The sequence below is a fragment of the Gymnoscopelus microlampas genome (assembly GCF_963454915.1).
Source record: "Gymnoscopelus microlampas genome assembly, chromosome: 8".
In the NCBI taxonomy this organism is placed as follows: Eukaryota; Metazoa; Chordata; class Actinopteri; order Myctophiformes; family Myctophidae; genus Gymnoscopelus; species Gymnoscopelus microlampas.
The window spans coordinates 4,076,043-4,082,103 of NC_139945.1; positions in this window are offsets into that span (position 1 = coordinate 4,076,043).

Here is a 6,061-nt window from a genome sequence, read left to right on the forward strand (position 1 = left end):
CAACATTGGGAAACTTTAACATTGAAGCTGATAAATGGGTATACTCTCTCCTGATTGGCTGAAATTTGGCAACCCACTTGAGAATGTAGTTTATGTTTATTAAAGACCTGGGGAGAAGGAGATACCCCTGTTACTGAACAAACACTCTGTAGCAATGTAATGACTACTATCACAATGTTTTACTTCACAAAAGGCTTTAACCTTTTAACAAAAAAATAACCTGTTTTATTTTGACAGTTTTAACCATATTCGTTTCCACCAGGCCGAAAGGCATGGCGAGAGATATGTTTTGACCCTGTCTGTCTGTCCGTGTGTGTGTGTCATTGGTTTCTACAGACCGTAAATGAAGCCGATTTGTCAGCAACTTCAAATCCGCCATCTTTCTAATATCGCGTCATAGCTAATGCAACCGGAAATGAATTGGTTGGGTAGCTTGTCAATCGAGAGCGGGGGGGCGGGGAATGAATGCTATTGGATGTGTAGCTTGTCAATAAAACCATCACGCCCCTCCTGGATCATGCCCTAATTTATTGTCAATTTCAAAATAAATGGGACCATAATTTACCAAAACGCATATCATGATGATTGAAAGAAGACTTTAAACTAGCAACTGGAAGCATAAAGTATTTATGAAAATGTTTATTAAGGTAATAAAATCAAACGTAAAGTTGGTCAAAAACCCATCTGCCTGCATAGAGTGGAGTGGATCAATGGGGAATCCAAGCTAGTAGAAACTGCAGGCTTTCTATTCCTGGAAAGTTGCAATGCAATAAAAGAAGCCATTGTTCTCGTGTTAATAAAAATCTAAATAAAAAAATTGAAATCTTGTTGGAAAAAAAAATCATGCCTAACGATGATGTCACTGGTAGACGGGTATCTGGACTGTCCACAGCCCTCCTATGAGACAGAGACCAAGTAGAACATTTTTTTACCATTTTATCATGAGTATTAGTGAGGACCAATTATATGAAGATAGGTTGAAAATCGGTGAAGTCGTCCTTTAATTCAAAATGGCCGACTGCCTGTTTGGTTCAGGTCAAGGCTCCAAGAGACTTTTTTTGTAAGTCGGGACATGATACAGTTGTGTACAATTTGAATGCATATGTGATACGATGACCATATCAGACCGACGTCTGTGCACAATGATACGAGATGCATGTTCTATTCCTATCCATTGTATAAATTATTTTTTTAAGTGACACGCCCATTTATAGGTCTCTATTTCGTCATGCGTCTCGCTAGCCAATCAAAGCACACCCTTTCAACATATTGTCACGTGTCACGTGGTGCTTGACCAATGTTAGCTTGGCGGAAACACGGAAGGACGAGAACGAAAACATATTCATTATTGTCTCCGCCTCTGGCGGAGACAATAATGAATAATAAACAAGAAGGCAACAGGGAATGTACAGAATTGGGGTGCGGGTGGGGGGTGGGGGGGGGGGGTGTTGTAGAATGACCAAACGTGCAGTAAGACAAAACTGGTCAATATCACAGTTATGATGTACATTTATGCACAATAAGACACAGATGGATGCAGCTTGTTGCCTAGAAGCAGTCATGTTGGTAGCAGCACGGGCCGAGATTTAACGCATTAAGACCTGAGGCCGATTCTACAAATGCCTTCTAAGTCAGTAGTTCTCACACTTGTGTTCAAAAATAGCAGATACACAAGCTTGAATATCTACTATTTTTTAATAGTCAACGCTAAAATCTAAAATGACACGGATGCTTTCCCGTTTATTTTAACCATGAGTGATCCATACAGGAGCCCATGGTGGAAAGTAGACTTGTCGCCACACCGAACCAAAAGAAAAAAATCACACCTGTGTGAAGGTAGCGGCGCCTTTGATATATTTTGTCATAGATATGTGTTTCTACTAGAGAAACAATATTAAATCTCTGTAAATTTATTTCAAGGCTTCCAGTGGCACTAAATAGTGCCATTGGAAGCGAATCACCAAATGCATTCCAAGGTAAGTGGCAGAAACTGAACTGTCATAATGTAATTCTATATTCATGACATCATAGTGATGTCATGAATAGTAACATAGTGATGTCATGAATAGTGACCAATCAGAACGTTGACGGACCTGACCAATCAGAACGTTGACGGACCTGACCAATCAGAACCTTGGCGAGCCTGACCAATCAGAACGTTGACGGACCTGACCAATCAGAACCTTGGCGAGCCTGACCAATCAGAACGTTGACGGACCTGACCAATCAGAACCTTGGCGAGCCTGACCAATCAGAACGTTGACGGACCTGACCAATCAGAACCTTGGCGAGCCTGACCAATCAGAACGTTGACGCAAAAGCCAGGTATAGAGGGCTAATATCATAGAGCGGCTAGCGCCGCCAAAAAATACTTACTCGCACACATGTAACCCGCAAGGGTCCATTTGGTTACATTTGTACACTTGAGAGTTGAGAATGGATAAATGAACACTGAGGATTCTATGGTGACTGGGTTTAAACATTTATCATTGACATTTATCCTGAAGGACTTACGAAGGACAACATTTAGAGTACGAGCCATGAACCCTAGGCAACACACAGGGTATGTGGTTGTCTTGCACTCTAGAAATTGGAGTGCAAGAAAACAATTATGCACTATGACAGGGGTCTTCAACGTTTTCAGGCCAAGGACCCCCTAGCTGAGAGAGAGATGAAGCAGGGACCCCCTCTATATTATATAAAATTGTGTTTCAGATTTGACTTTTTTTGTTTACTTGGTCTGCTCTTTTTTGGCCTCTACACCTATAGCCTCTTTGCCAAAAATAGCAGATCTACAAGCTCACAACGCCTCGCAGTGCGAGGCGTTGTGAGCTTGTAGATCTGCTATTTTTGTTTAAAGTTCTCCTCAGAAAAGGGATGCTAGGGTTCAAGTGGTTAAGGTAAAAAATAAATCATATCACACAAAGATTTGGCGGACCCCCTGTGGTAACTCTGAGGACCCCTAGGGGTCCCGGACCCCCTGTTGAAGACCCCTGCACTATGAAGTGATTATGATGGCAAATGGAAATCAAACCTAGCATCTATCTAATTAACATACTTGGCTTCTATAAATAAGTAAACAACACGAGAGGACCTAACTTGAACCCTGGGTTTAAAATCATCAGGGAGTATGCAGGGAACAAACAAATTAAATTCAATTCATTTTTTTTGTTTTTTTATAGTTGAGCAATATAAACCATCTCCCTGATGGCCAGAGCTGATATGATGGAAGACGTGCTGAGAGGAAGGAGGTTAACCTCCAGTGGGAGAACCCTCTGGAGCAGTGTTGCCGGGTTCAGCGAGAGAAATGAGCAACCAGGTCTATGAAAACAAGGCCAAAAGAAGCGACTATAGGCCATGTGAGGACCCTTGAACCTATATACACACATCGACAATTTGAAAATAGCCAATCTACAAGCACACAACCCAAATTGAATATTTCTGAAACATACACACATATACATGAATTCAGTCAGACAACGCTTGGATTGGATTAGAATATATTTATTGAGCAAGCTTGAGCATAGATATAGGAAGCATAAAGAAGCATAGTTTGGCGTCAGGGCTCTGAATCCATTCACTCCCTGTAAGAATAACATCTTTAATAAATGTTACATGCCAAATAGCATTTACAGGGAATGAATAAAGACCCCCACGGGGATCTAGAAACAGAGCCTACAGGTGGATGCTGTTACGACCCGGCCTAGGGGAGCCTATGGTCGCAACGCATGGACTCCCTCCTTCCCAGTCTCCAAACACAACCAGTCAACACAAGTTTAAATGTCCAAAGGACAGTGATTTATTAAATGACTATTAAAACATGGGTAAATTACCTCAGGGTGGGCCCCTTGTACATCAAATCAAACTCAAAACAAAAGCCTATGCTTACCTGTACCAAACAGAAATACATAGATCTTACCTAACTTCACACATAAACATAAACACAAGAAAGGCCACCCACCCCCACAATACCTAAAAGCTGTTTACGAACCCATGTTAAAACTAGCAACTCTAAAACACTAACAGAGCTAAAAATCACTATCACACACAAATGACTGGTGTGGTTGAAGGCTGGTTAGAAGGAAGACATCTGAATGACTGGGGACAGCCATCTTTATAGTCCCCAGCCTGGTCACAGGAGCCAATCATCAGCAGGCTCCACCTATTAATCAGCCAGACACTCAGCCACAACTCACTCACTCACACCAACTGGTATTCAAATCACTCACTCCTCACCACTCATTCACAAACACACCAATGAGGGGGAAAACACAAATGAACATACATAATATGACCCTAGGGTCATAACAGATGCCGGGGAGGCGGTGGGATGACACTATTCATGGTTAGCAGCATACGCAGGCAAGCGAAGGCAGCAGATACAGCAGGATCTCAGGCAGCAGCGCAGCAGCAGCGTCGGCGGCACGTCAGCGCAGCAGGACAGCGCAACCAGAATGAACAGGTATAGGCAGAGCAGTATACTTATAACCCACCGACCAGGAGAAGAGTGCATGTGACTAGTCACCTGATCGGTTGGCACAATCCCTTGAGTTGCCTGGCCTGAACTAGCTCCGTAAACTGCGCCTCTTTTAAAAGCACAAATCCGGTACAGGGGTCCCTGGCACAAAACATTTTCAGATGGGGGCCTGCGGACATATATACATACATTTGGGGTTCCTTGACATTAAAATAAAAAATACAAATAAGAAAAAACTGCAAACTACCAATATTGACAAGGGACTTTACAGAAAAACAAGCCCAAGTCACTTAGAATAAGCAGACATGGCAACACTAGCTTTGATGCCTGGAAGGAGATTATCCTCCATGTGGAGGCCGTTGACTTCACTGACACGTCCTCTCTGCTGGCTCTAAACTCACAGCAAAGTTATTGTAGTTTCTACATTTTCATTAGTCTTTATTTCTATTTCCCTTTGACTTTTTGTTTTCAATTTCAGCCTAGTTAAGAAAAGAAATTAAACTAGTTCAAAAAAATTACAAATTGTTGTGAGCTTGTAGACAACATCGGCTATGTTGACAAAGGCTTAAAACTGATGACATTTCGCTGTATGATTTTGGTTTCAGTTAGTTTTGCAAACAACTAACTGTTCCAATCCCCTTACAGCAAACTTTTCCGGCCACGACCCCCCAAAATAATCATACTTGAACAGGGGACCCCCCGGCCTGACAAGCACTTGGAATTGTAGGCATATAACATTTTTGTTTGACTTGATCGGTTCCACAGATAGATCTAGAAGCTCGAAACGCGTCGCTTTGCGCCACGTTTCGACCTTACAACGTAGATCTGCTACTTTTGATACGTTTGTGTGACGCTGTAGTATGATCAAGTAGGGCTTAATTTACGAAAAAACAGACAAAAGTTAAAATACAGAGAAAATAGGTTTCTGCCAGACAGCAACAAAATGAATGCCAGTTCAGATCATAGATTCCTAGCTCCCGACGCACTGTATATAGATTGTAGAATTCAGTACTAAATCTAACGTCTTTGGTGCCGGAGGTCCCTGGCACCAAACATTTTCAAATGGAGGGTCTGTGGCCCTAATACATGACAATGTTTGACAACATATGCCCTAAATGATGAGGGCAACTGGGAGGAAATCATTACGCTCCTTTTGATAGTGGACATTCATTTCATATTGACTATTTCAAGCAATGCTCCATTCCCGTTGATGTCGAAAGACATTTTCTGTCGCTCTGCTTTGTCCTGTCTCATCCTCTCATTTCTCCTACCTCCTCCCTCTGCCATCCCCCCTCATCGCTCCCAGCCCCGTCCTCTCAGTCCTTGTATCCTGTGGATTATATAGATAAGCCCCCCATTACACTAATTGGCAGCAAGATTAATTTCATGTGGAGTTATCGTTTGCTGTGTGTGTGTGTGTGTGTGTGTGTGTGTGTGTGTGTGTGTGTGTGTGTGTGTGTGTGTGTGTGTGTGGGGTTTGGTTTAGCTTGTGATGCCTTTGCTAGCATCCCAAATACCCCTGATGTCGTTTTTGTTGACTCCAGTCACAAGGAGGTTCTGATTCTGGAGGTGGGCTGTGTCTTT